We start from the raw sequence: 18,674 nt of genomic DNA, 5'->3' as shown, positions 1-18,674 counted from the left end.
GGATGCAGAATAATTTATGTGACAAACATCCTTTACACAATGTAAACAATGTAAACAGTCCCTGCATAATAGGTATGGCAGCATCAGGGGGACCCCAGGAAGGCTGCTGCCCTGAAACACACTTCCCCTTGCAGATGCCTCAAAAACACTATTTTCACAGGACCTGGGCCAGATGAATATCAGGGACACCCAAAAGCAAAAACAAGTGCCATGCCCACATGGCAAATGTGTTAGTGCAAGTCTAGAAAGCAAATACACCAGTAACAGGGTCACACATCTAGATACAGTAGGGGTAAGGTACACACATTAAAATGGACACATGTCCATTCAATTGTGTAGAAGGGTGGCACAATTGAACACCCTCCATGTGTGGACAAACAAACCTCTAGCATGCACACATTAAACAAGTGTCCAGTCTTCATCAGGGGGAGAAATGTAACCCAATAGATGTTGACAGTAGCCAAGGCAATAAGAAATGCTTACCATATAAAACAATACCCAATGCAATGCCAACCCAATTTGATCAAATCCCACACATCCATCCATAGAGCATTTCCCTTTGTCCTGGGTGATTCTAGCACTGGTTCCAAAGTCAGATATTACCAACCTCAGCAAATGTGTGAAACAAACACAACTGTAGTCATACCTCACATACTAATCATGAACATCAAAAAGGTAGAAAAATAATGGCAGGACCAATGCATAGCAAAGCAAACAACTGAAGTTTGTTTACAAGCCTCCAAAATGGAGAAGAGGCACACTGCTGTGGCCTACAATTTACCTCACAGATCACTGCAATAGAAAACGCCACAAGAATGGGCATTTAGTGGGCATTCCAAGCACCTCAATGATCACCCTTGTTTGTCGGGTTTAGGGTGGGTGGTTTTGGTCTAGGGAGGATTCACTTTGAGAGTATTTGGTTTCTTTTTGGGTTTGGGTGGGGTATGACAGGGTCAGGGGGGCAGGTGCCAGAGGGGAGGACTTGGACATGGAAAGGATGGTTTGGGGTGTGGTTGGGAGCCTTTTAGCTTTGGGAGGGGTGGGTTCCACAGGAGTAGGGACAAAATCAAACATAAAACTTTCTTTGGGAAAATGAGGAGTGTCTACAGGAGGGAATAGGGGTTGGGAGGTTGAGGAAGTGCCTGTATCAGATTTGGGTGTTCTTGGTGCTGGTGTGTGTGTCTGAAGTATGTTTGTGCTCAGTTGGTGCCTGTTGTGTGTATGAGTGTGGGTGCCTGTCTCTTTGGTGGGCTGTGCTGTGGATGTGATGGGTATGGTGGATGTTGGGGTAGTGTCTGGGGGTATGTTGGATGTTGTGGCTGAGTTTGTGGGTGTTAGGGTGGTGTCTGGGGACATGGTGGATGTGGTGGCTGTGTCTGTGGGTGTTGGTGTGGTATCTGGGGGTATGATGGGTGTGGTAGCTGTGGGTGTTGGGTGGTGTCTGGGGATATGGTGGATGTGGTGGTTGTGTCTGTGGGTGCTGGGGTGGTGTCTGGGAATATGGTGGATGTGGTAGTGGTTGTGAGTGGGGTCAGTGACTATTGAGAGCTTGTATGATTGTGTGTCATGTGGTATTTGTGCTTATGTGTGCTGCTTGTGGCTGTTGAGGTGTGCATGCGTATGCATGAATGTGCTTTGGACTGGAATGTAAATAGGTAAATTGTATGGGAAAGAGATAGGTGGTGGGAGGAGGATTTTGGGGATGGATGGCTGCCATGAGGGAGGACGCCAGAGCCTGAAAAGATCTCAGTAGGGTAGACATAGCACTGTGAATGCCTTCCAGGTACGTAACTATATGTTGGATCTGGATGCCCTTTACCTGGATGGTATTCAGAATGGTAGTCTGACCCACAGAGATGGTCCTCAGGAGGTCAACAGCCTCCTCATTCAGGGCAGCAGGAGTAACCGGGGAAGGGTGTGAGGTGTCTGGTGTGAAGAAGACAGCTACCCTCTTGAGGGAGCGGGCCATGCTAACTGGGTGGGGAGCTACAGGGATGGTGGAGATGGGACTAAGGGTGGCAGACAAGGATGGAGCAGGTGCAGGTCCTGAGTGTTCTGTCACCACTAGGGAGTGTCCACTGGTGGTCGTCTCAGAAGAAGATGATGTGGAGCCAGTCTCCTCTATGGCGCTTCCCTCCCCCTTGGGGTCTCTCCGTGTCAGTTGCCTTGTGACCGGAGGTACCATGGCCAGCTGCTTCCCCACTGATGTTGGCCCTGTCTCCTATGTTTGCTCGTGATGATGCTGAAATGATGAAGACAAATAGGGACAGTCTATGTAGCAGAACACATTTGAACAACAGCTTTGATTACAAACTATTACCAGAATGAACAGTAGCCCACAACCACAAGATCCTCCAAAGTGCCTCCAACATTTGCAACATCACATGCATGCAAGCTGCATGAACTGTAAACAATTACACACAGGAAATTCAGAATCACAGACAACTTCATTTGTCAATTAATCAATCAATCAATCAAACTAATTTCTTAAGCGCACTACTCACCCGGTAGTGTCTCAAGGTGCTGGGGGGGTTACTGCTAGAAAAGCCATGTTTTGAGGTGCTTTCTGAAGGTTAGGAGGTCCTGGGTCTTGCGTATGGTGGTGGGAGGGAGTTCCAGGTTTTGGCGGCGAGGTGGGAGAAGGATCTGCCGCCGGAGGTGGTGCATTGGATGCGGGGGACTGTAGCGAGGGCGAGGTCGGCAGAGTGGAGCTGTCGAGTTGGTTTGTGGAAATTGATTTGTTCGTTGAGGTAGGCCGGTCAGGTGTCGTGGAGGGCTTTGTGAGCGTGGACAAGGATTTTGAAAATTATCCTTTTGTTCATGGGCAGCCAGTGTAGGGATCTGAGGTGGGCGGAGATGTGTTTGTGGCGATTGAGGTTGAGGTGTTCGGCTGCGTTCTGGATCCGCTGGAGTTTTCTCTGATACTTGGCTGTGGTCCCTGCGTAGAGGGCGTTGCTGTAGTCCAGTCTGCTGCTTATGAGGGCGTGGGTGATTGTTCTTCTTGTTTCTAAAGGAATCCATTTGAAAGTCTTGCGTAGCATGTGAAGGGTGTTGAAGCAGGATGATGATATGGCATTGATTTGCTGAGTCATGGAGAGAAATGAGTCCAGTATGATGCAAAGATTGCGTGCGTGGGTGGTGGGTGTTGGGGGTGGTGGGCCACCAAGAGTCATTCCATGCTGCGTTGTTGGGACCAAAGATGATGATCTCTGTTTTTTCTGAGTTCAATTTGAGGTGGCTTGCTGTCATTCAGTTAGCGAGGATGAGGAATCCGGAGTGTAGGTTATTCTTGGCGGTAGCTAGGTTCCTCGTGAGGGAGATGATGAGCTGGGTGTCGTCAGGGCATGACATGATGGTGAGGCCATGGGGGCATATGATGTTGGCAAGAGGAGCCATGTAGATATTGAAAAGGGTGGAGCTGAGGGAGGGGGACCCCACAGATGGTCTTGGTGGCTGTAGACCAGAAAGGAGGGAGGCGAATCCTTTGGGTTCTTTCGGAGAGGAAGGAGATGAGCCAGTCCAGGGCTTTGTGGCGAATTCTGGCGTCGAAAAGGCGTGTGTGGAGGGTTTGGCGGCATACGATGTCAAAAGCTGCGCAGAGGTCTAGTAGGATGAGGGCAACGGTTTTGCCCTTGTCCAATCTGGTCCTGATGTTGTCTGTGCAGGCGACGAAGGCGGTCTTGGTGCTGTGGTTTTTGCGGAATCCAGACTGGGAGACGTTGAGTATGTTGTTGTCTTCTAGGAAGCGAGACCGTTGTATGTTTACTATCTTCTCCATGACCTTTGTGAAGTTGTCAAATTACAATACCCATGGATCAAGAAGTAGACCTTGTCACCTTGAATGGTTTGGCTGTTGTAGCACCCCTCACTAACCTGTTGGCATCACATATAATGGCAATGCCAAGAACATTCTGATAGATTTCACACAAGATCCTGCAAACAGCAAACGTTCATATACACAAAACCAAATCAGGACGAAATGATGGGCAAATAATCCAGCCATGTTGGAGTAAGAAGTACAGTAGCCCAAAGAAGGTGACCCATGTCACACTGTAAAAAAGTAACCAAAGGTTATTTCACAATATATACATTGTCAAAATAGTTTAATAGAAGTTGTATTAATGTTGTTTTGCTAGATAACACATCATGCACAGAAAAATACACCGGAGACAATCTGGTCAAAATGTCTGAGAGATTTGTTGACAAATATCCACAGCACAATGAATCAGCTAGGCCTAGGGAAATCACCTGTTTTGATTGGTATTGCTGAGAACGGACTTCTAATATTGCATTTCTAAAGCCAATAGTCAATTGAATGTGGCTCAGGGAATCTCTAAAATCTGAAGATGGCCTTTAACATGTTTCTCAATGGGAAGGCACATCTCTATACCTTTATGCCATGCAAACACAGATTCCATTGGATTACTGAGTGTACACACTCACATATGATTCCAACGTTTCTGCATGTCAACAGTCAGGTAATTAATGTTCCACAATTGACATGTACAAATCACTCAGCCAAATGATTCACCATGAATGGCATGGAAATGCACATTGTGAGCAAGTGAGTACTAGAGGTCTACCTGTCATGTCCTTCATTGCTCCTACAATTGTTCATGATAAATGACATGGAGTAATGGGCTGTTATATGTGTGATCCAAAAAACCATGTTGACACACTCATGTATGTGGTAACACATGAACAGTGTACCCATCAAATTAAACTTTTTAACAAGATAATTTAGCATGCACATATATGTGATGGAATTAGACATCAGTCCATGAAGACAGGTAGATCATGTATGAAACAATAGTTGAAATGTTACTACAAAGTGAAAGGCACACATGCTAACATGTAGGCACAAATTTGGACGCCAACAGTGATGTTACACAAATCATTTAACTGTACATTCCCTACTTACCAGGGAAAAGTATTGCTCAATGACTGCACACGAAGGACAATGTCGGCTATGTCACATGTATGATGGCCACAAGAACATGAGAGACAGTAGTGAGGCACCAGCACTCATGACACACCGAAGACAAGTAGCTTGTTGGGTAGGCATGCCAATATACTCCCTTGACCAGACACATGGCTGAGTACAGTGATCTATTACCTCATGTTGTTTGATGTTAGGGCTGACACACTGAAGACAAATGGACTGGTGGGTACAAATGACACCTACAACATGAAACAACATGAGACTGTACTCAGCTTTTTGTCTGCTCAAGAGAGTATATTGTTAGTGGACTGTCCACTGCTTTTTCCCTGGTCACTAGGACAAGAGTCAAGGTACATCACCATGCACCAACTACCATACCTACCAAGCAATAACTCATCTTGTGTATTGCACATTGGCTGTCTGTAATATTCTTGGAGATAGGCTGACTCTAACATGTCAACCTGGTAATGTAACAGGTATGAATCTGTCCAGGTCCATTCACCCTCTTGTAGCTGCTATGCTCCCCTCAAATGCCCATCAAGCTCGGGGTTGGCCATCGCTAGTATCTGGGCCATCAGGGGGGTCCGAGTCTGGCATGCACTTCATGCACATTGGGAGGACAGCCCAAGCTGGACCTCCATGATCTACCGGGCCCATCATCTCCAGTCTTCCCAACTTTTTGGACAGTGGACACTCCGCCGGCAGAAGACACCCAGGGTTTGCATCTTCCGGACAATGGATCTCCAAATCCTTGCTTCTAATGGATGTTGACATGTATGGATGCAATAGACAAATGAAGAAGTCACAATTGTACTTTTTAAGAGTTACTAGTTGTGTAACACACATGTTTGAAACACCTAGCAGAAATAATTTTGTAACTGTCAACACACAACATGTATAAAGTTGACATGGTGATAATTACAGGGACATAAACACACAATTTTGGAGTCATCTGATGACTATCCACAAACCAGATCATGGACTACAGTGACTAAGCAAGCCCACTGAAATATATAGCCGAGGGCCAACCAACGTGTACTGTGATATGAGCCAGTAGGAAACACAACACATCATTGTGACCTTCGGTAGGGTAGAGCATGACCGTACAGACACCTTTACATCCAGACACATTGACACATTGACTCACTGCATATGGTCCATACAGGCAACTACAATGGTACAGACTACACCTTAAGACTTAGATGACAATGAAAGGGCTGTCATGGCTGTCACTGAAAGCTTCTTCTTTGTAGATGTATGGAAATGTGGTCTACATAGTGGAATCTCATCCCAATTCTGATTGGGTTTATGTGGTATGTACTGGTATCACAGGAAACACATCTTACCATATGAGGCACTCCTATAGAGATGGCATTTAACACACCAAGGTATGTTTGGTCTAACTAGTTGCATGTAACAAAGCTAGTGGTTCACATGTCATGATTTCCCCTGCATCAACCAACTATCTGCACTGTGGTTTTTACTTGTTCAATAGGCCTGTACTGTACCAACATGCCTTCTGGAAAGGTGACAACAGACGTGTGGAGTAAGGAGCCTGCAATTAGGCAACAACACACATTGACAATGAGTGTCAATGGACATAAGTACCAGGTCAAGTGGTTATCTCAGTCCCCATTCCTATTAGAATCAATGTTAAAAGCATGTAGGACAAATCTTGTTTCAGAAGACTCATTTTGCCCACAGCCAAGGATCGGAAGGTCTACAGGGAGTGGGCCCAGTCCTTCAGATGCATAGCCATAGTTACTAGTTGTGTAACACACATGTTTGAAACACCTAGCAGAAAGAATTTTGTAACTATCAACCCACAACATGTATAAAGTTGACATGGTGATAATTACAGGGACATAAACACACAATTTTGGAGTCATCTGCGGACTATCCACAAACCTGATCATGGCCTACAGTGACTAAGCAAGCCCACTGAAATATATAGCCCAGGGCCAACCAACGTGTACTGTGATATGAGCCAGTAGGAAACACAACACATCATTGTGACCTTCGGTAGGGTAAACTACTTGAGCATGACCGTTCAGACACCTTTACATCCAGACACATTGACTCACTGCATATGGTCCATACAGGCAACTACAATGTTACAGACTACACCTTAAGACTTAGATGACAATGAAAGGGCTGTCATGGGGGTCACTGAAAGCTTCTTCTTTGTAGATGTATGGAAATGTGGTCTACACAGTGGAATCTCATCCCAATCCTTGGGTTTATGTGGTATGTACTAGTATCACAGGAGACACATCTTACCATATGAGGCACTCCTATAGAGATGGCATTTAACACACCAAGGTATGTTTGGTCTAACTAGTTGCATGTAACAAAGCTAGTAGTTCACATGTCATGATTTCCCCTGCATCAACCAATTATCTACACTGTGGTTTTTACTTGTTCAATAAGCCTGTACTGTACCAACATGACTTCTGGAAAGATGACAACAGACGTGTGGGAGTAGGGGGCCTGCAATTAGGCAACAACACACATTGACAATGAGTGTCAATGGACATAAGTACCAGGTCAAGTGGTTACCTCAGTCCCCATTCCAATTAGATTTAATGTTAAAAGCATGTAGGACAAATCTTGTTTCAGAAAACCCATTTTGCCCACAGCCAAGGATCGGAAGGTCTACAGGGAGTGGGCCCAGTGCTTCAGTTGCATAGCCATAGTTACTGTGCAGCACCCTGGGCTATGTCCCATACTGTGAAAAGGCTTTGACCAGCCTTGCTCGCTGCACCATTGACGGGCACAACCATTGGGCCACGACTGTCCCAGTCAATGATCTTAGCCTATGGCTGTATCCTCTGCAGTTGGAACCACCCACCAGGTAGTCGACTTCCACCAGCGACAGGAGGTTCCTAAAGTCCAACAAATGAGGTCAGGCATCCGTCATTTTAGCAGTTGAAACTACAGGTTTTTAAAAACAATTTAAACGTCTATTAATGTGTGGTAGCATCTCAACAGACGGAAAGCTCCCTTGATATGTACCCCGCTGATGATGTTCTTTTTGGCGGTTCGAACATACTTCATAATATCAGAAGGCAGAAGAAGACCAGATAGGTATTGTTAGACTTGGGATCACTGGAAAGGTCTCCCCTAACATTTTGCCTCTACTTCCCAGGTTGCTTCTGTTCAGGACACTTTACCGGTGCTTACCAGTGCTAAAGTACAAGTGTTCCCTGTATAAACTATGGGGGTTATTCTAACTTTGGAGGAGTGTTAATCCGTCCCAAAAGTGACGGTAAAGTGACGGATATACCACCAGCCGTATTACGAGTTCCATAGGATATAATGGACTCGTAATACGGCTGGTGGTAAATCCATCACTTTTCCGTCACTTTTGGGACGGATTAACACCTCCTCCAAAGTTAGAATAACCCCCTATATGTGTACATTGGCTTATCCATCATTGACATATTTGATTTACTAGTAAGTCCCTAGTAAAGTGCACTAGAGGTGCCCAGGGCCTGTAAATCAAATGCTACTAGTGGGCCTGCAGCACTGGTTGTCAACCCACATTAGTAGCCCTGTAAACATGGCTCAGACCTGCCACTGCAGTGTCTGTAAGTGCAGTTTTAAACTGTCAATTCGACTTGGCAAGTGTATCCACTTGCCAGGCCTAAACCTTCCCTTTTTATACATGTAAGGCACCCCTAAGGTAGGCGCTAGGTAACCCATGGGCAAGGTGCAGTGTATGTTAAAGGTGGGACATGCACTTATGTGCCCTGACAGTAAAATACTGCCAAATTCGTTTTTCACTATTGCAAGGCCTATCTCTCTCATAGATTAACATTGGGGCTGCGTTTAAGTATTATTTAATCACAGATTCCCTTTGGGACCATATAGATGTGCAGTCTGGGGTTTCTGAACTCACAATTTAAAAATACATCTTTTAGTGAAGTTGTTTTTTAGATTGTGTGTTTGAAAATGCCACTTATAGAAAGTAGGCAGTTTCTTGCTTAAACCGTTCTGTGACTCTGTTTGTGGATTCCCTGTCTGCGTCAGTTTGACAGCTGGGCTGTTAGCACCTCTCCTCTAGACAGTGGCACAAAGGGACCTGGGGTGTAGCCTGCATATCCTGATAGACCATCCGGGATGAGGGGAGGAGTGTTCACTTACACCTGAAAGGGCTGTGCCTGCCCTCACGCAATGCAGTCTCCAACCGCCTGGTGTGTGTCTGGGGCCTTGCCTGGGCGAGGCAGAGTCTTGGAAACAACAGAGACTTCTCTTTGATGAAGGCCTACTTCAAAGGCAGAAAGGGATATAAGAAGGGCACCCAAAGCCCCTGAAAATCAGATTACTTCTGGAACCTCTGCCAAGGAAACGAGCTGGAGAAACTGGAGGAGGAGTACTGCCCCTTTGTCTGTGACTGTGCTTTTCTGGGTTGGCCTGCAGTAGCTGCTTCTACTGAGAGAGGACAAAGACTGACTTTTGTGTGACTTCCCACTGGTGAAGAATCTCCAAGAGCTTGAACTGAGCTTGCCTCCTGTTGTTGAAGTCTCAGGGACAACAAAGACTTCTCTCTGCCAGCATTTGGGCTTTCTGTTGAGAGTCCTGCCTGCCAAGTGGTGCCCTAACCTGTCTCTGGGCCCTTGAAAGACTGCTGTACGGGGAAAGTTTCGACACACCACCCTCCTCGTGGCTGATAAATGACGCGCCGCTGGCCTCACGGCTAAACTCAACGCTCCACCTGCATAGCAGCTGGGAGATTGATGCAACGCGGTTGGAGAAATGATGCGCAACACCCGCAGCGGCTACTGTTAACGACACAAGCCCCCATGCAGTGTGCTTTCTTGACACCGTGCAACCGGATTTTGCCGCAACATCCCTGGGTGCGGAAAATCAACGCAAAGCCTGCCCGGACCCGAGGTGACTGTCCAGATCAACGCATCGCTCTATTGCAGAATAGAAAAAACAACATACGCTGACCCAACTGAGGAGGAATGATGCACGTTCTCGCTTGTGAGTGAGTAATCGACGCATTGCTGTCCTTTTCCATTGCACACTCACCCATGAGGCTGCAATTTGATGCTACCCCGGTATTTCTGTGCACTAACAGCATTCTCACTATTTTCTAAATGATTTAGGCTCTCATTCTTTTTTAAATTCATATTGTGACTTGTGTATGTTGGATTTTTATGGTTGTGGGCTTGTTTTGTTTAGATCAATATTATCTATTTTTCTAAACCTGTGTTGTGTCATTTTGTAGTGTTTTCACTGAGTTACTGTGTGTATAGGTACAAATACTTTGCACCTTGCTTCTGAAGTTAAGCCTGCCTGCTTGTGCCAAGCTTCCAAGGGGGTGAGCAGGGGTTAACTGAGGGTTATTCTCCTTTATCCTGACTACAGTGAGGGTCTTTGCTTGGACAGGGGGTAACCTGACTTCCAACCAAATACCCCATTTCTAACAGGTATGTTATGTGCATATATATGTAGTAGACACATGTCTAGACAACAATGGAGATCATAGCTGGATCTAAGGCAGTAGACAGATTTGATGTATAATTGGTGTAATGTTTTGCCAGTCAGTAATATTTTGTCACATGACTTTGGTCTTAATCATCAGATATGTTGGTGTGGACATAGTGACTAATGCTCCAACTCATTGCATTCCACAAATAGGTACCCTGAGAGAGGGAGGATGCGACAACCTCCAGTCTACCGTTCATTTCCAGATCTCCAGACCATGGAAGAATGTGGCATAATAAGGCAGTTCTGTCTGAAGAGGCAAACAATCCAATATCTATGTTATCAGTTAGAGCCAGATCTCATGCCTCAAAACACTAATTCAACATGTATACCACCCTTTGAGAGACTAATGGCAGTATTACACCTCCTGGCCACAGTGTCATTTCAATATACAGTGGCTATATATGGTGGTATATCACAACCTATGTGGTGTTTTAAGAGATGTGTTATCTGCAGTGACAGCTATGTCAGGTTCCCCAGACGTGAGGATTTAGCAAGTGTGAAGATTGACTTCTATTGATTTGCTTGCCTCCCACATTTTGTGGGGGCCATTGATGGCACTCATATTATATTTGTGCCACTGCATACCAGTTCATAAGTCTATCACAACAGAAAACACTTTCATTCAATCCAAGTGCTAGTTGGCTGCTTGTTAGATCTGTACATTTCAAATGCCTATGCCCGGGTCCAAGTTCAGCCCATGATTCCTTCGTACTGCTGAACAGCACCATACCCCAGCTGATATCACAAATGCAACTGGAGAGGGTCTGGTTTGTTGGTAAGTTACATCTGTTGTGATCTTGTAAGTGCAGTGTCAGGTGCTAGAATCAGGAAGTGTGTGACTCATTGTGGCACTTATGTCTTATTACAAAACAGGAGACTCAGCATATCCCAACCGTCCTTGGTTGCTAACACCGCTGAGGAATCCAACTGCACCAAGAGAAGTTCACTTCAATGAGACCTATGGAAGAATACAGAAGCCACTTAAGCGGGCTTTTGGGTTTCTGAAAGGCAGATTCCACTGTCTGAACAAGACTTGGGGAGGCCTCCTCTACTCACCGGGGAAGGTGTGTCAAATCACCGCGGGATGCTGCATGCTCCATAACATCGCCCTCGGAGGGAGCATCACTTACATCCCAGAGGAGGGGAAGACTGCGGTGCCACAAGATGAGAATACGGAAAGGTCAAATGAAGTTGATAGTGGTGAGGAGGAAGGAGCTGAATTGCGACAAGATCTTGACAGCTTCTTCTCATGAGTGTAAGTATGTCATGAGATGTCATTATATTGACTATACAATGAAATCTTGTTATTATGTGAGGAGTATGTTTTTTCAAACAGACCTGAAGCTGAATCTCTGGCACATACTGGCAAAATGTGCCTGATGAAAGGGCTTTTGACACAATAACATTTAGGAGATGTTGCTTTGTTTGTGTGAGATTTATAAACTGGACTGCGTTGTCCAGATGTTTGCTATGTGAATTGTGTGGTATGTATGTTTTCATCGGTATACTGCTTATTTTTGTGTTTGTTCAGGTAGCTTCACCATGTCACATTCATTGGTACATTTCTGAGTTGTGACATTGACAAATAAATTATATTGTTCAGACATAAGAAGAGTCTATTTTTCTAAACCTGTGTTGTGTCATTTTGTAGTGTTTTCACTGAGTTACTGTGTGTATAGGTACAAATACTTTGCACCTTGCTTCTGAAGTTAAGCCTGCCTGCTTGTGCCAAGCTTCCAAGGGGGTGAGCAGGGGTTAACTGAGGGTTATTCTCCTTTATCCTGACTACAGTGAGGGTCTTTGCTTGGACAGGGGGTAACCTGACTTCCAACCAAATACCCCATTTCTAACAGGTATGTTATGTGCATATATATGTAGTAGACACATGTCTAGACAACAATGGAGATCATAGCTGGATCTAAGGCAGTAGACAGATTTGATGTATAATTGGTGTAATGTTTTGCCAGTCAGTAATATTTTGTCACATGACTTTGGTCTTAATCATCAGATATGTTGGTGTGGACATAGTGACTAATGCTCCAACTCATTGCATTCCACAAATAGGTACCCTGAGAGAGGGAGGATGCGACAACCTCCAGTCTACCGTTCATTTCCAGATCTCCAGACCATGGAAGAATGTGGCATAATAAGGCAGTTCTGTCTGAAGAGGCAAACAATCCAATATCTATGTTATCAGTTAGAGCCAGATCTCATGCCTCAAAACACTAATTCAACATGTATACCACCCTTTGAGAGACTAATGGCAGTATTACACCTCCTGGCCACAGTGTCATTTCAATATACAGTGGCTATATATGGTGGTATATCACAACCTATGTGGTGTTTTAAGAGATGTGTTATCTGCAGTGACAGCTATGTCAGGTTCCCCAGACGTGAGGATTTAGCAAGTGTGAAGATTGACTTCTATTGATTTGCTTGCCTCCCACATTTTGTGGGGGCCATTGATGGCACTCATATTATATTTGTGCCACTGCATACCAGTTCATAAGTCTATCACAACAGAAAACACTTTCATTCAATCCAAGTGCTAGTTGGCTGCTTGTTAGATCTGTACATTTCAAATGCCTATGCCCGGGTCCAAGTTCAGCCCATGATTCCTTCGTACTGCTGAACAGCACCATACCCCAGCTGATATCACAAATGCAACTGGAGAGGGTCTGGTTTGTTGGTAAGTTACATCTGTTGTGATCTTGTAAGTGCAGTGTCAGGTGCTAGAATCAGGAAGTGTGTGACTCATTGTGGCACTTATGTCTTATTACAAAACAGGAGACTCAGCATATCCCAACCGTCCTTGGTTGCTAACACCGCTGAGGAATCCAACTGCACCAAGAGAAGTTCACTTCAATGAGACCTATGGAAGAATACAGAAGCCACTTAAGCGGGCTTTTGGGTTTCTGAAAGGCAGATTCCACTGTCTGAACAAGACTTGGGGAGGCCTCCTCTACTCACCGGGGAAGGTGTGTCAAATCACTGCGGGATGCTGCATGCTCCATAACATCGCCCTCGGAGGGAGCATCACTTACATCCCAGAGGAGGAGAAGACTGCGGTGCCACAAGATGAGAATACGGAAAGGTCAAATGAAGTTGATAGTGGTGAGGAGGAAGGAGCTGAATTGCGACAAGATCTTGACAGCTTCTTCTCATGAGTGTAAGTATGTCATGAGATGTCATTATATTGACTATACAATGAAATCTTGTTATTATGTGAGGAGTATGTTTTTTCAAACAGACCTGAAGCTGAATCTCTGGCACATACTGGCAAAATGTGCCTGATGAAAGGGCTTTTGACACAATAACATTTAGGAGATGTTGCTTTGTTTGTGTGAGATTTATAAACTGGACTGCGTTGTCCAGATGTTTGCTATGTGAATTGTGTGGTATGTATGTTTTCATCGGTATACTGCTTATTTTTGTGTTTGTTCAGGTAGCTTCACCATGTCACATTCATTGGTACATTTCTGAGTTGTGACATTGACAAATAAATTATATTGTTCAGACATAAGAAGAGGACATGGATTGTTCCTGGGAATGTAGGTCACAGACTTTGGGTGTACAAGGCCTGTGCCAACAAAGCTTGCACAGTGATAGGATGGAAGTTTGGAAAAATCCATTGGACTTGTTTCTTGTCATGTGGAGGCCCTAATGCATTGTGAGTGTCATCATGTGGTCAGAAAATATGTAGTCCGATGCCGAATTCATGTATGTTTCCCTTCACATTGGCAACACTCTTTTTGTATGAACTGTATGTAGCTATTTATATGTTTCATCATTGTAGGCCAAAGTGCCTGTCGCACATCACTCACACATTTCAACCAGATGCAGAAGCACTGGATTGTAATGACCCTGTGATCAGAAATGGTGGTACTGCCATCTGTCTGAGTCTTGCATTATATGATGCTGGATTCCTTTTGTGAGGCAGGCGATGTGGCTCCAGCTGATGACATCAACCAAATTAATATTTGCCTGTTCTACAGCATGATGTCTGATAGATCCATTCCTTCCATGGTCTAGAGGTCTGTGCCTGTAAATTTGAACATTTAACCCATATGATTCGATCATTTGTGATTCGCTAAGTTTCAGAAATATTAACTGCCTATGAGCTGAACAATGTAATTAATTTTCTTCATAGACAAGACACTTGTATGTATGTGTTTATGTGGAATGGTTGTAATCCTGAGCTGGACACTGCGTACATGCAAAATATCCCTGCTTCTACGAGTAGCTTGTTTTTTCATTGTATGGTTCACATGCTCTTACATATCTACATTGCTAAAAGTGAAATTTAAGACAGCAGACAATGTGTTTGTGACTTGTGCTAAGGGTGAAAACAAACGTGTGGCAAAAAGTAACATACATGATCAATGAAGGAGTCAGTCATGGTGAATAAAATCATAGAAGTAGTTGCCACACATTCAGAAGTCCATAGTACATTTCCCATCAGAAATATAATGGGTTCAGTATCAGTTCACAGAGTGAATGTGTGACAAACAAAGGAGGACATTAAGGATGAGGTTTCGTGCTGGCAGTGGTGGGTGTCTTGCCCTCTGCACCCCCTAGATTTTTACATGGACATGGAGTTCAGCTTCTGGCGAGGCAGGGGTGTCTGAGGGTAGTTGTCCTCTGGTAGGGCTCCCTTTCTGTGTGTGCCACAGATGTACCTTGGCTTGATGTAGTTGGCACACAGGAAGGGGGAGATGTTGAGGGAAAAGCCCTGCTTCGGGTTACATGGATGTCCCTCAGTACCCCTGTTAGAGAGACCATGTTGGAGTAAAGGTCCTCCACATGTTGGTTCATGTCCCTCTGCAGCTGCTTGATTTCCTGGAGTTCGGTTAGCACCTGGCCCATCACACCCTGGGTCTCATGATAGAACCACAAGACTTGGCTGATGGTATCCTAGTTCTGAGTGGCCCCAGTGGCCTCACTCTGGCAGCCCACACCATCCCTCCCACTGACCCTACACCATGAGCCTGTGCCCTTGGCACAGGGTGCCCTCTCTAACTGGGTCCTGGACCCTCAATGTCAGGATTGTTGATTTGCACCTCAAGATCCTGGACTGAGGGGCACAAGATGGTAGCAACTGTGCTAGGTACACAGGTTGGTATGACACGTTTTTGTCTGTGATGTTGAGGTAACTTGGGTGGGAGGTGTTGTTGTGGGCACAATAAGACTCATTGTTGCCATCTGATCAGGTAACGCAGATGGATGAAGACCGTCATCCACATCGACATATCCAGAAGTGTTGTCATCACTGAGGGCTTCAACCAGAGGTGGGTTGGGAGTCTGATTGGTGGACGATGTATGTCAAGGTGCTGTGGCAGCTCGACCTGTTGAGAAATAGAGTATAATGTTATTGGTTGAAGTGTGGAATCTACATCCAAAGGTTTTGTGTGACTGTAAGTAGAGTCCTTGTACACTCTTAAGTGGTAGGTTTGCTGATTGTGCTATATTACAATGGTATTGAAGTTGTTGACATGACATAGAGAGGAGACGTGTATTTGACCATTCCAAGGCCTAGTTGGACAGTCAAACACAACAATGTAGCCATCATATGAGCAGTGCTGAGTCAATGTGTTAACTGCCAGTACCAATCTGATGAAGCTGCTTATTGTCTTAGGAATACTTAATGCACACACTTGGTATGGTGTCATTCCTGTCCTCAATAGTTTGATTTTGGGATACCAGGCCACGAGTAAGCTATGTAGACAGACACGTCTAAGGTAAGTATCATATGTAACTTCCTAACTCCCAGGAGAGGGTACATCATTTGAGAGATGACACACAGGAGTATTTGAACAAGTGCAGGAAGGCCTGGTGGTTAGAAGTACAGAAACAATGCCTCCTGACAGTTGTAGTCATATCACTTGCTGCCTCCCCACACTACATAAATGCTAAAGGGGAGGGTACATCATTTGAGAGACAGCACAGAGGTTTATTAGGACATGTGCAGGAAGGCCTTGTGGTTAGAGGTACAGAAACAGGGCCTCCTGGTATTTGAAGTCATGTCACTCTGTGTACTTCCCAACAATTGACAAATGTTTAGGCTTACATATTTGTTGTCACACTGCCGTTACATACATTTACATATTAACACATACCATGGGTCCTAGGATGATCTTTTGATGTTAAAACACTCACAGACCCCATTCCAATATATGCCATGTAATAGGGATTGATACATGTGATGTTCTGTACAACAATGCATATTGACAAGCTTACATCCCTGCAACTCTGGGTATAGCATGTTGGGAAAGAAGATGAACAACACAGTGGCACAATGTGAGCTTTGAGCATGCAGGACATTTAAAATTTGTGACAGTTTTTGTGTTGTACTTTACCAGACTCCACTCCTCTAGTTCTTCCTGTCAAGCCCTCAGGATGCACGATGGCCAAGATCTTCTCCTCACAAGCAAAGAGTTGTATTGAGGCACTGGGAGGACCACCAACAGTCTTTTTGGCCTTCATGTGTTGCCTGGAGGCCAGGGAATGCACCTTCCCCTTCAGGTAGATCCACCTCTTCCTAAAGTCCTCCTTTGTGCGCAGCATGGTGCCTACAGCATTCACTCCGTGGACTATCCTTTGCTATATTTCCATTTTCCTGCTGAGAGGACTATGCTGGACTCGGGCTCCAAACAATTGTAGCTCTACTCTTATGATTTCATCGACCATGACTTTCAACTCATCTTCAGAAAAACAGGTATTTTTGAATGCCACCCACTTCATTTTGGTACAAAACTAAGTGGGTGGCAGTGGCTTACTTAAAAAATGATATAGGGAGTAAATGGACAAAAGTGTGTGAAAGATGTTGAATGGGATGGTGAAAAAAGGGGTGCCTTGTCTGTCAGGGATGTGAAAAACAATTGGTTCTGGTCTCTTTCTTGCAGTGGAGAGACAAAGGATCTTGGGCTGGGAAGGAATGTGCTCTATAGTGTGCTTTGCAGGTGTGTCCACTGGTCCAATATATGTCAGCTGCCTTGTTTTTGAATCTATCAAATGGGCACTTGTCTGTTGCTTTGCTGAATGCATATCGCGGTGGCCAACCGCTGTCAGCTGACTGCCGCAAGGAGACAGCCATGTCAACTCTGTTTTTGTAATGAGTTCAGTGGTACCACGTGGCCATGAGGGTGACGGAGTGCGCACCACCAAGACTGCAGACTACAATGCAGCTGGCAGCAGACATTTGTTTTGGCAGTCAGCAGTTCAGTGTACATACATCGTAATACAGCAGCCTGGAAACCGCTGGTGCAGCTGTCTTTTTGGGAACGCCACCTTGGCAGCCTGGCAGTTCGACCTCTAAACTCGTAATCAGGCCCAAGGTTTCTAATAGGATCAAAACAAATCAAGACACAGATGTGCAAATGGTAAATAGTTGCAGAAAGTGGGTGAATGGCGTGATTATTTCGCTGTACTTTGTTTGACACTTGGATTTTTCACATTCCCTATGACTTCTGTGATGTAACATGGACAACAACCCCTACTCTGAAAATCGTTCAAGCACCACTGTAGAAGTGGTGAAATATGTGGTGCTCCAGAGCATCCCAAGTCGTGATTAGCTTTGGAAGTTTGTGAATGCCTGCAAGCAAGTGATTAACTTGTTCATACTACCCTTTCCAACCTGAAAACGGTCATATTTTTACTTCTGCTTTGGCATAAATACCCTTTGCAGGCTGAGAAGGGAAATGGATCACCTTCAAAATGTATGGGGATGTAGGGGAAATGTTTTCTTCATGAAGACATTTTTTCCTTACAGAGAAAAATGAAACAAAAAAGTGCAGTTGCACAGTGGAATATAGACGTTTTGCACCCCAAAAATTCACGAGTTCCTAAGAACTCTGCATACAAAATTGAACAAGGTGCAGCTTTCCTTGTGATTCCTTGAAACATTCGAAAATTGTAAAGTGTAGAAAATATGCACTCAGACATACACGTAAATAACCACTGTAGATTTTCTTTTAGTCTTGTAGTATTTTTTGTGACTAGGCTACCGTATTTTTCCAAGATGGTATGTAGTCCAGGATAATGGCACCATGTTTTTCAGCTGATGCACTCTAAATCTGAATCTGACACCAGTGTAACATTTTAGTTGGATCCCAAGCTGCACAGTTGGTCAGTGGTTGCTGGCTTTAACACTGAAAGCACACTCCATGCTGCTCTGCACACTTCAATAACATTTTAACTAGAAAAAGGCCAGAATTCGGAGTTGCTACGTAGAGAG

The sequence above is a fragment of the Pleurodeles waltl genome, chromosome 5 (assembly GCF_031143425.1).
Source record: "Pleurodeles waltl isolate 20211129_DDA chromosome 5, aPleWal1.hap1.20221129, whole genome shotgun sequence".
NCBI classification, from domain to species: Eukaryota; Metazoa; Chordata; class Amphibia; order Caudata; family Salamandridae; genus Pleurodeles; species Pleurodeles waltl.
This window is presented reverse-complemented; position numbering follows the sequence as displayed.